This window comes from Terrapene carolina, unplaced genomic scaffold (genome assembly GCF_002925995.2).
Source record: "Terrapene carolina triunguis isolate 2854851 unplaced genomic scaffold, T_m_triunguis-2.0 Scaffold136, whole genome shotgun sequence".
NCBI classification, from domain to species: domain Eukaryota; kingdom Metazoa; phylum Chordata; order Testudines; family Emydidae; genus Terrapene; species Terrapene triunguis.
Genome location: NW_020664487.1, coordinates 3,592,483 through 3,612,998, shown reverse-complemented (window position 1 = coordinate 3,612,998; position 20,516 = coordinate 3,592,483). Strand labels below are relative to the sequence as shown.

Sequence of the window (20,516 nt, the reverse complement as noted above, 5' to 3'; positions counted from 1 at the left end):
GCTTCCATATGAGTTTTATTCTCTGGAAATTGTGCAAAGCATGGGTTTGGTTTGGTTTTGTTTGCTTCCAGTTTCAGCTGAAAACCAATCTGGTTATATAGATTAATACATTATAGCTATGTAACATATCTGTGTTCACAATTCACTCTGAATAGCAGATAGTGAATTCATGTTAGTTACCTAAAAGCTTTTTGACCTAGATAATACATAATTCTTTATTCTTTGACCGATCCAGATTATACTGTAGAGCTATTAGGAACTGTTGGGAATAATAAATGAAAACACTGTATAGGTCAAATCTTGACCACCTGACTTACTCACCGAAGAAGTCCCATTGGAATGAATGGGACCACTCATGTAAGTACGGTGACAAGATGAGCAGAATTTAGTCTAGCCGTAGTATTGCTGATCTGTAAAAACTAGAGAAAAGTGGGGCATGGAGGCAGGTTAAGAACTTAAATGAGTGGTAATTCAGATTTAAGGCCTGATTCTCATTTACACTGTGGCCTGTTTACACTGGTCTGGCAAGTAAGGTACATTTACACCCACATTAAGGTCCCTTGACACTGCCAGAGTGGTGCAAAGTGTACATGAGAATCTGGATTTCAGTGACCATGTAACCTGAAGTCTCTGAAAGTTTGCAGCATGATCTTACCAGCTATTATTCTATGTCCTGTTATCTCCATGTAACACAATTAAAAGGTCATGGAATATTTGATAGTTGGCAAGTCCGCTCACATGTGATACTTGTCTCTATTTCTCATGCCTCTCCATTCCATGCAGTCTATTTTTTGCCAGTCTCCTGCTGCAGGTCTTAGTAGGTCATGTTGATAGCTTTCTATGCTGCTTCTGTTGTGCATTTCCATGTTATCCTTTAGCTAGCTTGTTGCCTGTTGCCCGGGAGGGGTTTCAGTCCAACGCCTGTCTTGTTATGGTATTGGATCTTTCCTCTATGTGTGTCCTAGCCATCTCCAATTTTGTTCTATACTTTCCTGTCCTATTGGCTTCTCTTTCGTCCTCCTGCAGAGTTCTTTGTTTGTGATTTTTTTCTGGCCATCTGATATTGTGGATTGGTCTAAGGCAGCTGTTTATGAAAACTTGAAGTTTAGATAGTAAGATCTTAATAAGTCTCCAAGTGTCCGCACCATATAGTAAGACTGGCTTTGCAATGGTGTTAAATATTCAAAGTTTAGTTTAGAGGGCAAGATTTCTGTTTCTCCCGATTTGGCTTTAGCATTACAAAGGCTCACTCCCAGTTTATGTCTTATCTTCTTAAAGGTTCATACTTCAGGGGTTCGGGACTTCCCCACCCCCAGTGTATTCTGTTTTTCTTTTTTTAACATCTCCTTCTCCTGAAGCATCAGGGATGGCCATGGCTGGAGATGGGACATTGGATGGGGAGGGCCAGGACTCTGAGGTAACACTAAGCATTATCTCTCTCAGGTGCTTGGCTGGCTGGTTCTTGCTCACATATTGAGGGTCTAACTGATCGCCATAGGTGAGGTGGTCAGGAAGGAATTTTCCCTCCAGGTCAGATTGGCAGTGATCTTGGGGGCTTTTCACCTTCCTCTGCAGTATGTGGGTGTGGGTCACTTACCAGGATTATCTGGGTATCTCTCAGTTAATCATTTCTTGCCATTTTGGAGGCCTCAGGCACTGGTACACCTTGATCTTTCCTATTCTCTGCCTGTGGCACATAATAGTCTTGTCGCCTGTGGGCTGTAATACCTTGGTCTTATTTTGGTTGTTGGGTTTAGTGTGGGGTGTTGGTGGCCTGTGATATACAAGAAGACAGACTAGATGATCTGATGGTCCCTTGTGCCCTTAAACTCTATGACTCTATAACTGGTTTTCAGGTCTTTGTTCTACCTGTTGTACTTACAATGCTGCCAAGAGAAGTAAAACATTGGACCCCTTCTGTGTCAGTCCCAGAAAGTGTTATTGGCGTTTCCTGTTGTGTGTTGATTCTCCTGGTTTGTGTTTTCTTGGTGTTGATATTCAACCCTACTAATTATGTATTGGCCTGGAAATAATTTGTTTTGGCTTGCATATCTATGTGGGTATAGGATAGTAAGTTGATATCTGCACAGTCAAGGTCCTCTAACTTCTGTGTGAAAGCCTATTGTACACCCCTTGGTTATTCTATGGTCTCTCTCATTACCCAATCTACTACCAGTTAAACGATCATGGATGACATAAGACATGTTATATTTGTAGTCATCAGTAATTCATAATTGTTTTGGTCCTGTAAGTATCACTCAGTTGGTGATCTCACCTAAGAGAGCCTTTGAAACTGTGACTGAGGGGAAGGTAGATTGGTGAGCTTAAGAAAGGTCCAGAAGCATAAATACAAGCTCTCTGCCTCTCAGTACTGCACACCATGGAAAGGCAGTTCTTTACACCAGCATGGTGTGAGCCAAGCATTGGCCCAAAGGCAATGGGAATTTTCAGTGTGCAAGGAATTTAGGATCAGGTCCAAATCTTTTAAGAGAAAACATTGGGGCTAAGGCCCCATCCCCCAAACCCCGCCACATGTCCTACAGACACTGGAAAATACTTTAACTAAACACCTTGGCCTAGATTCTCAAAGCTATTTAGGCTCTAACTTCCACTGAGATCAATATCTTTGGAGATCTGGGTCTTTGAAACTAACTCAGTCAGTTAGTGGGCATCCATCTGCAGCCCAGTAATCTGTAGACGGCTGTTGGGTATCTTTTAATTAGGGCTGTTGATTAATCACAGTTCGCTAATAAAAATTAATCATGAATAAAAAATTTAATTGTGATTAATCGCAGTTTTAATTGCACTGTTAAACAATAGAATAGCAATTGAAATTTATTAAATATTTTGGATGTTTTTCTACATTTTCAAATACATTTACAACAGAGAATACAAAGTGTACAGTGCTCACTTTATATTATTTTTTATTACAAATGCTTGCACTGTAAAAATGATAAAGGAAATAGTATTTTTCAGTTCACCTCATACAAGTACTGTAGTGAATTCTCTTTATCATGAAAGTGCAACCTACAAATGTAGATTTTTTTTATTACATAACTGCACTCAAAAACAAAGCACTGTAAAACTTTAGAGCCTACAAGTCCACTCAGTCCTACTTCTTGCTCAGCCAACTGCTAAGACAAACAAGTTTGTTTACATTTACAGGAGGTAATGCTGCCCGCTTCTTGTTTACAATGTCACCTGAAAGTGAGAACAGGCGTTTGCATGGTACTTTTGTAGCCGGTATCGCAAGGTATTTACATGCTAGATATTCTAAATATTTGTATGCCCCTTCATGCTTCGGCCACCATTCCAGAGGACATGCTTCCACGCTGATGACACTCGTTAAAAAAATAATGCATTAATGAAATTTGTGACCAAACTCCTTAGGGGAGAATTGTATGCTTCTTGCGCTGTTTTACCCGCATTCTGCCATATATTTCATGTTATAGCAGCCTCGGATGATGACCCAGCCCATGTTGTTCGTTTTAAGAACACTTTCACTGCAGATTTGACAAAACGCAAAGAAAATACCAATGTGAGATTTCTAAAGATAGCTATAGCACTCGACCCAAGATTTAAAAATCTGAAGTGCCTTCCAAAATCTGAGAGGGACGAGGTGTGGAGCATGCTTTCAGAAGTCTTAAAAGAACAACACTCTGATGCAGAAATTACAGAACCCGACCCACCAAAAAAGAAAAACAATCTTTTGCTGGTGGCATCTGATTCAGATGATGAAATGAACATGTGTTGGTTCACACTATTTTGAATTGTTATCGAGCAGACCCCCTCATCGGCATGGACACGTCCTCTGGAATGGTGGTTGAAGCATTAAGGGACATTTAGCGTATCTGGCATGTAAATATCATGCGACGCTGGCTATAACAGTGCTATGCGAACACCTGTTCTCACTTTCAGGTGACATTGTAAACAAGAAGGGAGCAGCCTTATCTCCTGCAAATGTAGACAAACTTGTTTGTCTGAGCGATTGGCTGAAAAAGAAGTAGGACTCTAAAGTTTTACATTATTTTATTTTTGAATGCAGTTATTTTTTGTACATATTTCTACATTTGTAAGTTCAGCTTTCATGATAAAGAGATTGCACTACAGTACTTGTAATGGGGGAATTGAAAAATACTATTTCTTTTGTTTTTTTTACAGTGAAAACATTTATAATAAAAAATAAATTTAAAGTGAAGTACCGTACATTTTGTATTCTGTGTTGTAATTAAAATAATATATTTGAAAATGTAGAAAACATCAAAAAATATTAAAATTGTGTTCTATTATTGTTTAACAGAGCGATTAATTACATGATTAATTGCGATTAATTTTAATTGTGTGATTAATTGTGATTAATGTTTTTAATCGCTTGACAGCCCAAATAAATATTGAATTATTGCTCTCCACTTGTTGCTCTTACTGTTCTATCTTTCTGCTTCCTCACACAAGACTCTATTTCTGAAGATTTGCTGTGTTACAGACAGCACCAAAATATATTACTGCGTAACCATCACGGCCTATGTTATGCAGGACGTCAAACTAGATGATCATGACAGTCCCTTCACTGGCTTAAAGTCTATTAATCTAGGACTCAATGTCTCACTCACTGGTGTGTACTGAAAGATAGGGGGGAAATTTAAAAGTACTATGTCTAATAACATGGAGGAAAGTTATTCTGTGGTTGGGCATAAAAATAAATAAAATAAACCCAAACAAATGGTAGAAGAATGAGAACACACAAACGTTTAGAGAGTAAAAGTATAGTCAGTGTCCTGGTATCTCTAGCTCTCATGCCAAGGACAGTATGTCCATCTTAGAATCGTAGAACCATAGGGTTAAAAGGGACTACAAGGGTCATCTAGTCTAATCCTCTGCCAAGATGAAGGATTTGCAGCTTCTTGAATGTGCCAACTTCAGCTCCTTTAATAGGAGAAGTGATTCCTTCTCTTTAGCAAATCAAGACCTACAGAAAGGTTAACAAACAGTTTTAAAATAATCTTTTGTAGAGAGTCATGAGAGTTTAAAAATAAAATGCCAGGCTTAGCAAAGAATCTTTGCCTCTTGGTGCTTGAGACCATTTAATTTCACTTAGAAGCCATCTGGATGTCAGAGTGGGAAAGACTGATAGACTCCTGGAACTGACCTAATGGGAGAATGCTGACTCTGTGAGTCCTTTGATCAAAATGTTACAGAATTTGGAGCCGGATCAAAGGCGAAGACTTGGAAAAGTCTGTCAGCCGGCCAGCTGAGGTCCAGAATGTCCTTTTGGGTTTGGGTCTGACAAGGCTGATAGAGCGATTCTCATTATGTGTCGCTAAATGCACTATGAGCTCACTCAAGTGAGGACAGAGAGAGGCTTCTTAAACGAAAGTGTTAGAAGCAGCATAGACACAGGACCCTCATGGATAAGGGCCCAATCTAGTTTCCATTAAAGTCCATGGAAAGACATCTATCACTTCAACAGGAGCTGGATCAGGCCCTTAATATGGGCTAAAGCTCTTGCTAGTATTCAAGATTATTTCCCATGCTCTCTCCCAGGTTATCCCTATTATTATTAAACTTTTATTGCTTCCTACAACCCTGCTGGGAGGTAAACCTCGGGGTTTGTCTCGTGTTTCTGGCACAAAGACCCTGTCAGTGACCTATGCTTTTGAGCTAAGGGAATGGATGAGCTACCACACAGCATGTGAAAAATGTTCCCATATAACTACTAGCCAAGAAAGAACGTCTCAGATGCCTTAATCCCTAGCAAGAGAAACAGCCCTCTTGTTAATTACATGAACACCGAGTTTAAAATAAATGGGCATTTCAGAGGCCTACATCACCTTACGTTTCTAAAGGTCTGTGTGTACCAAGGAGATTGCAGAAATAGATCACGCATGGCTCTAGGATGCACCAAACAATGTTATTAAATTACATTCCATTAAAAATTCCTGTAGCAAGCCAAGGGGAAATGAATAAGGCTGTTCCCCACGCCCAGCTTGACTATCTTTGCCACATAGAAATATTCAGATGCTTTTACTCTTGCGATATTGATCTCACAGCTAGAATGGGACTAAGAAAGTAGTGCGGATCTGGATTGGGTTTAATGTATTGGCTTGGTCTGGAGACCAAGTCAGGGCAAATCAAGTTCACATTCAACACAGTGAGATCTTGTTTGCTCTTCTCGTGAGATTTTTTTTAGCCCCCAAAGGCAGAAATCAAGAACCACTGATTTAGTGAGATTTCCACCACGAGCAAGTCTCGTGCGACTTTCCGTCCCCTTGCAACAGCTTTATTAACAGGATTTGAAATATGACCCGGAAAATAGGAACAGGCACCAAAGCAGTATTTGGAGGCTGGGGTCATAATGGAGGATTTGAATTCAAACCACCCTCACACCCTAATACAGCAAGGTTTGTACTGGAGGTACGGTTTTTGGCTGCTTTATATTTACAATCCTTTTACACTATAGCAAATATTTTTAAACACTATTTAAACAGACAGGGTCCTAATAATAATCTTTTGTGAAGTAATTTTATGCCAGAAAACAGATCTGAGTAATGAACAAGGATAAGTAACAAGGAATCTTTGCCAGTGGTGAATAGTATACGTTTTCCTTGAGATTTACATTGGATTATGAGGCCTGAGAGCTTGCAAAGTTCACTCCGCTTAGAAAGTTCAGCATGAAGTTTGGCTTGCCGTAGAGAGACTTTCTTCTCTCCCCACCAAGCTCTTTTGCCCCTTCACCTCAAGAGAGTTTTTATGTCTTTGAATAGCTGGGAAGAAACGGTGAATAGATCCAAATACAGAGGTTGATTGACAGAATCATTCTCAAAACCCACACAAACGAGAAATATTAACTGCTTCGGGGGGCATGTCAAGACCACTCTTCTACTTCAAAACCCCTCACATACAGTTTTGATTGACAAAGCTGCTTTTTATCTCAAAAACAACACAAAAGGGAGACTAAGTCTCATTGGTTTCTCAACCTTGCTCCAAAGCTTTGGCTGTTGTCCCACTGCTAGCCAAGAAGAATATTATGCCTTGTTTAGAGGACTGGTCTTTGGAAAGAAGCTGCATTGAAATTATCCATCTTTCAAATGAATTAACACACATACAGATTTTTCCATCTTTCTGTATGTTAACTTTTAACAGGAGAAAACATGTTAGTGTATGTCCAGATTCCTGGATCTGCAGATGCTTGAAACACCTTAACCAATGCAGAAAACTTTAACCACTTAGTCAGCAAATTGATTCTCTCATCAGCTGATTTAGATGAAATATATGGCAGAATGCGGGTAAAACAGAGTAGGAGACATACAATTCTCCCCCCAAGGAGTTTAGTCACAAATTTAATTAATGCATTATTTTTAAAATGAGCAACATCAGCATGGAAGCATGTCCCCTGGAATGGTGGCCGAAGCATGAAGGGGCATACGAATGTTTAGCTTATCTGGCACATAAAGACCTTGCAATGCTGGCTACAAAAGTGCCATGCGAATGCCTGTTCTCACTTTCTGTTGCCATTGTAAACAAAAAGCGGGCAGCATTGTCTCCTGTAAATGTAAACAAACTTGTTTGTCTTAGCGAGTGGCTGAACAAGAAGTAGGTGAGTGGACTTGTATGCTCTAAAGTTTTACATTGTTTTGTTTTTGAGTTCATTTATATAACAAAAACATTCTACATTTGTAAGTTGCACTTACATGACAAAGAGAATGCACTACAGTACTTGTATGATGGGGTGGGCAAACTTTTTGGCCTGAGGGCTATATCTGGGTATGGAAATTGTATGGTGGGCCACGAATGCTCACAAAATTGGGGGTTGGGGTGCGGGAGGGAGTACGGGCTCTGGGGTGGGGTCAGAAATTAGGAGTTCAGGATGCGGGAGGGGGCTCTGGGCTGGAGCAGGGGGTTGGGGTGCGGGTGGGGGGGTGGTGAGGGCTCTGGGATGCAGGAGGGTGGGACCGAGGGGTTCGGAGGGTGGGAGGGGGATCAGGGCTGGGGCAGGGGGTTGGGGCACGGGAGGGGGTCAGGGGTGCAGGCTCTGGGCACCACTTACCTCAAGCAGTTCCCGGAAGCACTCTGGCTCCTATGCGGAGGTGCAGCCAGGTGGCTCTGTGCACTGCCCTGTCTGCAGGCACCGCCCCTGCAGCTCCCATTGGCCCCATTTGCTGGCCAATGGGAGCTGCGGGGGCAGCGCTTGTGGCGGGGGCAGCGTGCAGAGCCCCCAGGCTTTCCCTACGCGTAGGAGCTAGAGGCGGGACATGCTGCTGTTTCCAGGAGCTGTGCGGAGCAAGCCCCCAACCCCACTCCCTGGCAGGAGCTCGAGGGCCAGATTAAAACGTCTGAAGGGCGTTTCACCCAGCGTTTCACCCAGTGGCCGCGGTTCACCGCTCTTGGCCAATGGGAGCTGCAGGAAGCGGCGCGGGCCGAGGGATGTGCTGGCCGCCGCTTCCCGCAGCCCTCATTGACCTGGAGCGGCGAACTGTGGCCAGTGGGAGCTGCGATCGGCCGAACCTGCAGACGCGGCAGGTAAACAAACCGGCCAAGCCCGCCAGGGGCTTTCCCTGAACCAGCGGCACCCCTACTTTGGGAACCACTGTACTAGTGACTGGAGAACTGGGAGCCCTAGGGCCTTACGCTCTGCTAAAGGTACGGACCACTGAACCTAGCTGGAGGAACCTGGTACACTATTTAAGCCAGAAAGAGACACAGGAAGTTGTCCATGCAAATGAATGTATTCCTGGCGGGCTGCTACATTGGAGCCTGCCTTCTTGCCTGAGTTCTGCCTTCCTGACTCATCCCTGGTTCCTGCCTTCCTGACCTGCTCTCGTTCTGGCCGCACTTCATTGACTTCAATGGGACTAGTCACAGTATGTAAAGTTAATCATAGGTGTAAAACTTTGCAGGATTGAAGTATTGTAAGTAGACATCCAGGGACCTGCTTTGGACTGGCCCGTGGTATAAGGAAGGCAACAAAGAATATACAGTATTGCCTGGCTGGAGAGTTTCTATTGTTCCTTCATATATTCTTCATTTTACTCATTGGAAAAGGGAATAATCCTATTGATTGTGTAGCTAGGCTCTTAAATGTGTTGTATTTCATGCGGTGGTTTCAGTCCAGATTCAAGTGGACGGGTGTCTCCATAAATTAAAAAATGCGGCTAATTGGTACTCTTCCTTGCACTCTCAGCAAAGAGGCCAAGAACAGATTGGGCGCAGAGAAGGAACCACCCTTCTTCCTTCTAGAGGGGTTTTCTTCAGGTGTGTGTTGAAGCACATATGCGAGACACAGAGGGAAGATGTGTTTCTTCTGTTGATGAGCAGAGGACCACATTTTGCAGGGTGATCCATCTGGCACCTTTCACCACCACTAAATCCACACACAGCTTAAAAATAGAATGAAATATGCTAGTAGGGTTCACAACATTCCTGTATGAAAGGGCATGCCCTAGCCCTAAGGACCAGGAATTGCCCAGATCACTAGAAAATGGGAATGAGAGAGACATTTACTTACAGGGCAGAGGGAAAATAATTTTGGTGCAGCACAGGAACAGTCCCCGCTGCGCTTTCCCCTCTTTCTGAGGGCTCTGAGTGGGGCCTTGCTAGCGATTTCTGATGCCAGCTCTGGGGACAGGATCTCCTACCTTCTCTCAAAGGAACAGAATTGCTTAGCGAAAAGGCCTCTGTTGTCAGCCACCTCCATTAGGCTGCCAATCCCCCCATGCCACAAAAAGACTTCTGTTTGCTTCCACTACGCTGAATTAGCACTTGCGGACACAGGGCTTCCTTGCTGACTGACTGATGCGAGCGCTAGCTCGCTGGGGTGCCGATGCACCACAAACACGGGCAGCGGGAGCTTTTGAGCCTGGAGACGGGTTGCCCGATGGTGCAGATAGGCCATCTGCAATTTGTCATGACAAATGTTTCCCTCTCTGACCCATTAGGAATATCTCGACTTCCCGTATTAACAAAAACACAGGTGAATCCACAGCTCCTCTGCTCCAGACACAAATCACAGATGTTCCTTTCCAGAGGGTAAATTTGTTAAGATGAATCCCCAGAAAAATATTTCCTCCAGATTGAGAGATGAGGGACTTCCAGGTGCTTCTCTCCAGCTCAGTAGCCATACTTAGAGGTACCTTGTTATTGAAGACAGCTTCTCTCTGCGGAATTAAACTTCCACACAGCTCAGGAGCATTTGGATCTGGGGGGCTTAGTCTGAGCCCTTTTTTGCTTCCTGTTCAGTCATTTGGCCTCATGTCACCGCTGTAGTAGGTCACGCACTTAGTGGGGTGTCTCAGAGCAAAGAGAAGGCGGGACTCAGCTGTAATGGATGTCAGGGACGTTCTATATTCAGGTTACTGGACACGGACAGGACCCCTTTCCAGCTCTAATACTAAACCCAGCCTGTGCTGCCTGATGTCACTACACAGGCTCTGCCTAAGTCCTGACTTGGACTCAGGAGTCACAGAAGGGTCTACCAGACACACTTTTCTATGCGATGGGATATTGACTCCATACTGGCTCGGAAAGAGTTCACTGGAACTGGAGAGCACCAGAGCACCTGGTGTCTGGAGGATGGCATAGACTGGGGAGGAGCTGGGCATCAGTGAGCGATGCTATAAAGAGAGGATGTCTGGAGGAGAAAGGATCTGCAGGGCGAGAGAGGTGGGGGTCTGCATGTGGAAATACAGGTGATTAAGTAATTGTACATACATTCCAAATCTGATGAGGTTCAACAAGGACAAGTGCAGAGTCCTGCACTTAGGTCGGAAGAATCCCATGCACTGCTACAGACTAGGGACCCAATGGCTAGACAGCAGTTCTGCAGAAAAGGACCTAGGGGTTACAGTGGACGAGAAGCTCGATACGAGTCAACAGTGTGGCCTTGTTGCCAAGAAGGCTAACGGCTTTTTGGGCTGTATAAGTAGGGGGATTGCCAGCAGATCGAGGGATATGATCATTCCCCTCTATTCGGCATTGGTGAGGCCTCATCTGAAGTAGTGTGTCCAGTTTTGGGCTCCACACTACAAGAAGGATGTGGAAAAATTGGAAAGAGTCCAGCGGAGGGCAACAAAAATGATTAGGGGGCTGGAGCACATGACTTATGAGGAGAAGCTGAGGGAACTGGGATTGCTTAGTCTGCAGAGGAGAAGAAAGAGGGGGGATTTGATAGCTGCTTTCAACTACCTGAAAGGGGCTTCCAAAGAGGATGGATCTAGACTGTTCTCAGTGGTAGCAGATGACAGAACAAGGAATAATGGTCTCAAGTTGCAGTGGGAGAGGCTTAGGTTGGATATTAGGAAAAACTTTTTCACTAGGAGGGTGGTGAAGCACTGGAATGGGTTACCTAGGGAGGTGGTGGAATCTCCTTCCTTAGAGGTTTTTAAGGTCAGGCTTGACAAAGCCCTGGCTGGGATGATTTAGTTGGGGATTGGTCCTGCTTTGAGCAGGGGTTGGACTAGATGACCTCCTGAGGTCCCTTCCAACCCTGATATTCTATGATTCTATGTAAGGACATTAGAGTCTTTGTTGGACTTTCTGTTACCCTGGAAAGGGTGGAAATAAAATGTAACCCGGCCAGAGGACTGGGTCATGGGAAGAAGCAGACCACTGCAGGAATGGAGTGAATGTTGGCCAGGGGCGCTGGAGAGGAAAGAGCTGCAACACTATGCCCAGCCATAAGGGGGCACCCTAGTGACTAAACCCTTCTGTAGTGTATTGAACATTTACCAGATTTCGGATTTAAGCTGATCCTGGAGAGTGAGTTGGAGAATCGGTTTGTATAAAATACACCTCAGTGAGACCCAAAATAAGAGTTTGTGTAGAACTGACAGTTTTTTAGGGAGGACTCTGGCAATCTCTAAAACTCTTCTGCACTTGCAGGGAGCTCACACCAGGGAGCATGAAGTATCGGAGGAGGCCAATAGAAAACAATGCATTAATTAAAAACTAGAGCTGGAGCTGAGATAATCTGAACTCAGATTTTAGTGCTGTTTGTCTTTGGGATTTTGGATCAGGCCTAACGCTGTGGAACATGCATCTGAACTGTCCAAACCTTGTGGGGGTTCAGATCTGCTGATTATAAAAGAAGAAAATAATCCTAAAGGATGAGCTAAAACCTGATAATCAGAAAAAATAGCCTGGAATCCTTGGTCTGAATGCATTAGTGAACTATAAGGATTTTGCTGCTGCAGCTCTTCAGTTTCATATTCTCTAAAGCTTTGGGTAAATCACCATTTGGTGGCAGCAAAGAGTCCCTGAGTCCAGTATATTGTAGAGCAGAAATCCTTCAGTACAATCACAAAGGGAAATCGCTTACCTTTTATAACTCCATGTCCTCCGAGGCAGGGAGAGGAGAGATTTAGGGCTCGATCCTGGATGATGGAAGCTAATGGGAGATCTGCCACCATCCCGAAGAATCCCAACGTGCTCTTTCAGACTGTGTCTAGAAGCATTATTTCCCTCCCCATCTGCACTGCGGAATCTCCTGGGTGGAAGATGGCAGCTGTTTAATAGGGCAGGACCATGCAACCAGCAATGGAACAGCAAGTGACTGATAGCTTGTCTGGGGCGGGAACTTAGGCAGCAGAATGGAATGACCTGAGGTGGAATTTGGTGTTCCTCTCCACTTAAATCTCAGCACCCTCTAGCTGCCCAGTGCCCACTAACACCAGCACAGGGCACTGGCTTCAGTGCTGACTTAGAGGAAAGATTTCCACCTCCTATAAAACCTCACAGTGCTTCTGATTCGCCTTCCATCCAGTTACTGTACAAGCCCAACCCTGTCTGGTGTGTATGATGGGAGGAGATCACAGCCCCAGGCGGGATGGCTGTTGCCTGGGTGACAGCTATGTGAAATAAGATGTGTGAAGTTCAGCTAAGCTCTGTCCTCCACTGGAACCAGGCCTGCGGTACTACTGCTGGTGATGTGCTGAGCTGGGCATGGGTAGTATGGGCCTAAGGCTGCCTCTGCCAGTGCTATATCGGAAGTGCACTAAATATGCTTCACCTTTGTTTTCTAACATACTCCTATAAACTCACACATCTGAGTTTCCCTCTTCTCCAACTCCCAAGGGGTCCCCTATGTCCCTGGCCGAGACTTTAAGACCCTCCATTTTTCCTTATGGTCACCATTCTTCAAGCAGAAGAGATCTGGACCGAACTCTTTGAGGGAGGCCTGTCAAAACCCTGCTTGTTAATCAGGAGTTGCTAAGCGCTATGAAGCATTGGTCCCCACCCCCAATCAGTGAAGTGTTAGGGCTCTCCCACTAGAACTTCTTCCTTAGCCTGTGATAAACCGCGTGGGCCATGGGGTGTATGTGGTATAGGTAGGGGCTGGGGCATCTCGTCATTTGTGTGCCTATTTCAACACAAGCGGCAAAAGGAGGGAAGCGGCACCGCCTGGCAAACCAACTCCTGGGATGTGCCCTTGCTGGGAATGTTTGCACTTTGTTCCTGGTAAATAGCTTGCGTGTGGTGATACAATGGGGAATTGTTCAACCGGTGCCGTGAAAAGGGACAGGCCTGGGGTGGGGAATACTGTGTACAGGACACTAGAGCTCTTTCCCCACTGGGAAAATGCTGTCAATATGACCCGGCACCCCGTGTCATCTGGCCCATTCCATAGTCAACACATTCCACTTCAGATGTGTTTTCCTCAGCTCTGGGGAGGGGATGATTCAGCAGTATCCCCGGTAGGGGAGTCTCGATCAGAGGTAGGGAAGTCACCTCAGCTTTCCTTTCAGCTTGGTGGTAGAACTTTAACAAGGTGCTTCCAGAAGCCTCTTCCAACACCTCCCTGGGAGAGGCTGAGCAGGCTGCCTCTGCAGTACAGAAAAAACAAGCACGTAAGCCTGCTTATTTTTTGGAGGAGGTTGCATTGATTGCATACTGTCCTACTACTCTCATGCAGTCTAATTATCCATCCCAGGTATGGTACAACATTGTCACATTGCACCATCAGGCAGCTTGTCCTGCGCTTTCATTAATGATCTGTATTATGGTAACATTTAGAGGCCACAGTATTTCTTTAATGCAATCCTGTTTATCTACAAAAAATGTACAAAGGCTAGTTTGCCCAAATACAATAGGAATCAAACAACAGGAGACCATTTCTTTGTTCACAATTCCAAGCCTCTTTCAAGCCAGCACTCGACCCAAAAGCTCTCTCTCCCTCTCTCGGGGTCACACCACAGGCGCCGGCTTCTAATTTTCCCTGAGGGTGCTCAAACCCTGCTCCGCCCCAGGCCCTGCCCCCACTCCACCCCTTCCCCCAAGCCTCCACCCCCGCCCCACCTCTTCCTGCCCACACTCCACCCCTTCCCCTAAGGCCTCACCCCCGCCCTGCCTCTTCCCCGCCAAGTTCCGCCCTCTCCCCCGAGCACACCCCATCCCCACTCCTACCCCTCCCTCCCAGTGCCTCCTGCATGCCACAGAACAGCTGTTCTGCAGTGTGCAGGAGGCACTGGGAGGGAGGGGAAGGAGTTGATCGGTGAGGGCTGCGGGTGGGAGTGGAGTTTGGCTGCTGGTGGGTTCTAAGCGCCCGCTCATTTTTCTCCGTGGGTGCTCCAGCCTTGGACCACCCATGAAGTTGGTGCCTATGGGTCACACTACAAGTGTTTCTTTGGTTTTCTCTGGCACTTTCCTGCTGCCTCCTCTGTATGCTACAGTGGTGTTTCTTTCTCTTACACACGCATCAAACAATACCCCGCCCCCTGCATTTGCATTCACGCCGCAGGGAAAACCCCTCAGACCACATGGCTCAGATGCTACTTCAGCCTTGCATGTGGCTAGTGTTTTGAGTGGTGGCTCCTAGTATCTCAGCTATCTATTTCATACAGGAGATTCATTGCTTTTTACATTTATCCTGAATGAAAGTTGGCTGTTAAAGGAGGGGGGGAAAAGGGAATCTGGAAGAGATGAACCCAGCTTACTCAGGTCACAGCGCTTGTTAACATTCTAACCAACATCCAAGCACGGTGTTAATTTTTTATACTAATGTAAAAAAAAAAAAGGTAACAGTTTAGAATGATTCCCGCTGATAAGAAAATCACTGTGCTTAATTTCATTAATAGAGCAGGCAGTGGGATACATTTCAAAGTAGTGGGTGAGAAGTAAGCTCCCAAATCCCATTAAGAAATAACAGGATTTATGTGCATTCCTCCCATATATTAACTTTCCCCTCTGGAAACGCCTTGTGCTGAGTTGGTACCATTTTACAGGCAGGTGCAGCATTTTTCAGTTCCCATAGCCCCCTCCAGATAATCTGCTGGCCTGAAAGCCCTTCTCTATTCTCACTGGAGAATGGGGGTTTTCAGAATGATGGACAAGGGACGTGTTTGGCTGACAACTGTCGTGCCTCCACGTTCCATCAGGTCTCAAATACACATTCTGTAGCGGTGCTGAAAGCAGTTTGCTCCAGTCTACACCAACAGTTCAAATGTTTCCAACACTAGTTGAGAGGGAGAGAATTTCTAAACGGCCATTGTCAACTATGGGTCATTTTCCTTCTGCTGATTGACGTTCAGATGAACACCTTCAGCATCTGAAATCTCAGATACTTGGCTAATATTGTCATTGTTGTCTCTCATTATTAGAGCTGACCAAACTTTTTCAGACAAAGTATTTCCAGTGAAAAGTGGCCTATTTTTGAAAATGGGACTTTTTGCAAAAAATCGTCAACCTCTCCAAACACTTTCCCTTTTTTTGCAAACGTTTCATAGACATTTTTTATTTGTTTTTAATCAACATTTGTGTTGATAAATGAAAAATGTTCATTCACTATTTCAAGCACCACTTTAATAAAAATCTTGATTAAAAATATTGTGGAAACTTTTGCCAAACGTCAGAAATGGGACCATTTTGAACCCTGCAAAGTGGAAAGTTTTGAAGTTTCCTGGGAAGATGCTTTTCTCTGTTTTTTGATCAGCTCTATGTATTATTTATTTTTTATTACTGAAGTGCTAAGAAGCCTCACTCAGGGATCAGAGCCCCAGTGCGCTAGGCATTATATACAAACAGAATAACAATACAATACTGCTTCAAGGAGCTCACAATCTCTACGTGTGATGCAACAATAGGTTGATAAACCAAACAAATGGGGTGATGGGCAAATAGTGAAACACAGGCCCTTAACCTGCAAAGACTGCACATGCTCAACTTTATGCATGATGAGTAGACTCATTGAATCATTGCTTTAATAATAATTCTACTGCCTTTAGGAATTCAGAATTATGCAACTTGGCATTTCTGTATAATTTAAAGATGGAATCAAATGTCTCTAGCTGCACATATTTACTGTTGGAATAATCTTCTCCTTGAAGATTTTTGATAGTGCTAGAGCCATGCATTTATCTTTTCTTGAAAAAAATCTAGGAATGTATCCTTTCACCCTTTTTATTAAAATTATTATTTTTAAAGTGAGTGGCTGTTTTAGAAAACTGGATTGGTCCCCAGTGCCAGACGACTCATTTTTATGTGTTCATTGCAGAACAGTCTTGCAAGTGGACTGAAAGAGATCCACATTTCTCAAACCCAGTCTCATAGAAACTGGGAAATGAACTGCTGGAATTCAGACCAAAGATCTGGCTGTTTTCCAGGAGCAAATACACGGCAAGACACATTTCTACTTTCAAGAGAGCGAGAGCCTTAAAACGCAGAAAGAAATGTAAAACATTTGGAGAGAAGGAAGCCGAGGGATCTTCATATTATCAAAGATTTCCCCCCCCCCTTCATTTCATGTTTGCTTAAAAGCAATTGCCCTTATTTCTTGTATAGTGTCAGTTCAGAAGGGATGCAGCCGCTGACCTGACTATAAGGCAACAGCAAAAGGTTAGAAGAATTAGTCGTGTAGTGCAGACTTTTATTAATAGTTGTATTGTGGTCCCCTTGGCACCAAGTCTGCAATTAAATAAGTTGCTGGCACTTGTCCCTTGGTTAAATGACGACCACTGTTCACCCCACTTGCAAGTCAATGAATGCAACGCTCTTGGGGAGGCAAGTTCAAACACGTTTGTTCTTCGGGAATACTGCACAGTTCTGATTCCAGGCTAAGAGGTTTCCGCAGGCTTTCCATGTTAATCTCCATTGTTGTTAGGTCTCTATCAATAGCCCATGCAAACTAAAGCTGGGGAAATGGGGGTGGGGAGGGGGAAGGGAGAGGGGAACACGAGGGAGAAAGGCACCATGAAAGACTGATGTAGAAACAATGTTCCTTGAAGGGATCCTCCCATTCTCTTATGCTAGGGGCTAGAGGTGTTTGCAGCTTTTGTTGAAGAGGATTAAGTTTCCATCACAGCTTCATCAGCGGTGACTTAGCCTTTTTTTAGCCATCCAGCAAGTCAGCCACACACAGGGTGGTTTCCGCCCCACCCTGCCCAAAAGGGGAAAGGAGCCAATTTCTCCAGACATAGGACCCGGTCTCTCTCCCACTTAAATCAATAGTAGGAGGTATGGGCCCATGGGCCAGCACTGCTCAGTGAGTCAGTCAGCAGCAGCTACTTTCAGAACAGTGTGGGCAATCTCTGCTTGCCAGAAAACATCATGTCCGTGATTTATTAAGGCTCCATACGCCCTGGGAGAGAGAGTCCCTGTGTGCCCCCCCCCCACTGCCCATACCTAAATCTCTAACCTAGCAACCCCACCTGGCCAGCCAAAACAGTCTGTTTTACTTAAGGAATGTGAGAGGACAAGGTAAATTCATTAACATTGTACTTCACAGTCCAGTGCTGTTCGTAAATATAGATGGCATTTTGGTGGTAATTCTAGTCTGATCTGCATTTGTTATACCGCTGGCAGGTCAGGTACACAATAGCTACTGTAGAAAGAAGATAGGGCTATATTTGAGTTCACATTTCTTTTGTCTGAGGAACTGAGGATTTTCCCAATGTGAATAGTAATTGTAGGTGCTTCAAGCTTTGGTGCCCAACTTGAGACATCTTAGAGGGGGTCTGATTTTTTTTTAGGGGGTGGGTACTCAGCACTTTCTGAAAACAACTCGGCGGTTTCAATTTGCCCACACAAAAATAGACACTTTAGAAAACTTAGACCATGGAGTCAAAGTTTTCAAAAACAGCACCCTTGCCGTTGTGCTTCTGTCTTTGGGTTAAAAACGGGAACTAGCGGATAATGATCTGTCACCAGAGTAAAGGGTCTCATACAGATATTGGTCTAACTTCGTAAGTCCTCAGACTAAACTCAGAGCTTCTTTATCAAGTTGTGTGTAGTTATATTCTGCAGAGTACGGAATCTTTCAGTCTGATCTTCCATCACATGTGAAATTACTGCTCCTGTTCCATATGGGGAAGTGTCACAAGCTAACTTCATAGGCAAAAGATGCATAGTAGTGTCCCCTTTCAGAGGATGTGAGCTTCTTGGCCTCATCCAAAAAGCTTTGGTATATCTCATCCAGTAATTGGTTTTTGGTTGCTTCATTTTGCATCCCACATACTAACCAATCCCTCACTGCATCATTTAAACCTCCTCCAAATTGAAGATGCTCTGTTAATGTCCTTAAGCCAGTCACATGTTCGAAAACTTTCCTTTTTCTTTTTGCTTCTATTCTAAAAAGCTGGAATGCCCTGCAGTCACCAGGGGCTTTCAGGATGATGTAGAATTTAAACAATCTCAGCAAAGGTTTGCCTGCTAGTTTATTAGGAGCTATTGGGCCACACAGACGGTACACGTTTTAACCCCTGGGACTGCCACCTTTTTCTCATAACTTATACCATTAGTGATGATACCCTGTTCCAGTGTCTCAGTATAGTTGGACCAGTCCTCTACAGGGTTATCAAATAAGTCTGCTTACCCCAAACAGCCATTTCCCCCTTCCTACCTCCAAATGAGCTGCTAGCCCCAGTGGCTGAAAGGGGCATTTCCCTTATCACTTTCACTAGGTGTCGGCTGTCGCTCTGTTTCACTCTGTTCCTGGTCATCTGTTGTGCCTTTGGCCTTTACATAACAACAATAGTATGGAGACGCCACATGGGCACGATGGGCCCTATTGAGTACACACCGCCTGCTAGGTCTGATGACATATATACACTTAACTGGGTTGCGTGGAAGAGTCACAGCTGGAGTAGGTACAAAGGCAGTATGGTCCTGTGCGTAGGGCGCTGGACTGGGACTCTGCAGCCCTCTGTTTTATTTATGGCTCTGTTATGTGACCGTAAGCAAGTCAGTTTACCTCTGTTTGCCCCTCCTACCTTTTGTCTGTCTTGTCAATTCAGACTGTAAAATCTTCAGGGCAGGGACTGTCTCTCCTGAGGGCTAGCACAATGAGGCGCTGGGCTTGGTTTTGGCCTCCAGGTGCGAGCATAATACAGATAATAATGATTGAGACTTACTGTGATTCTCCAAACCATGAAATCAACTAAACAATTGCAGTTTTGTGAGACGCAAATAAATATACTTGGGTGACAGTCATCAAGACGTTGCTAACCTTTCTGTGCCCCAGAAAGGTTTTCCCATCTGTAAAATAGCCTTTATAATATATAATCTGGAGTCAAGGGGAGACTTGCCTGAATAAGCACTGGTGGACTGGACCTCAAATCAGCAATGGTTTGCAGTGGACTGGGAGCAAGGAGATCTGGATTCTATCCTGGCTCTAGAACTGACTTCCTGTTTGAGCTTAGGTAATACACTTCTTCTTATTAATGATGATACTTTGCACTGTTTTAGTGCCTTGTGTCTAAGCATCTCAAAGTGTTCTACAAACTAAGAAATTCAGCCACACAACAGCCCTGTGACATAGAGCAGGATCACTTGGTAGATGAGGAAACAAACTTAAGTGACTTACCCAAGATGACAAAGGACCTGCTGTGGCAGAGGCAGTAGAGCCCATGTTTCCTGTGTCTTCACTACAAGAGTCCCCTTGTTCTCTGTGGCCTTGTGCCCAAATCTATACAATGGGGATAATATTATTTATGGTTAATTACCACTGATGATTATTTGTTATTTAGTGATTATTTAGACTGTAAATTCCTTAGGGAAGAGACCATATTCTCATGTTGTGTGTGTACAGCGCCTAGCGTGATGGGTCCTGACCCTTGATTGGGACTTTTAGGCACTACCACAGTACAGCAGCTGCCTGACCTCACTCTGGAACTGATGAACAGGAAGGGCTAGATTGTCATTGAAAAACTAGCCCCATGGGGGGAGGGGGTGTCGCTCAGAGAGGCACAATTGTTCCCGGAGGGTCCTAGAAATCTGCTAGGGTCCCTGACCAGTAGTACATTACTGCCCCTCCATTGCTGGTTCAGCGGTGCTGGCCAGTCTGATGAGAGGTGGAGACAAAACTCCATTGAGTCCTTGTCCCTCTTTCCCCACCTGCACAGGGGGTGGAAGTACCCTGTGCACATGCAGCAGTGTGGAGGGTGTTTGACTTCTGGTTGTGCCCCCGCATGGAGAAGTGCAGGGCCAATCTGTGACCTGGCCCTTAGGGAGAGCTACAGTGCAAGCTAGAAAATGAAACGGTCTAAGTGCAAGCAAATTCCAGATGACAGTGCAAGGAATCAGTGTGCTGTGTG

General features: G+C 44.6%; 1 protein-coding gene across 1 annotated transcript in view; it reads left to right on the top strand.

Annotated features, from left to right (window-relative positions):
- The window catches only part of SHROOM3 (shroom family member 3), a 237,435-nt gene that overhangs the window by 2,105 nt on the left and 214,814 nt on the right, over nucleotides 1-20,516 (top strand). The gene's annotated exons all lie outside the window — the stretch shown is intronic.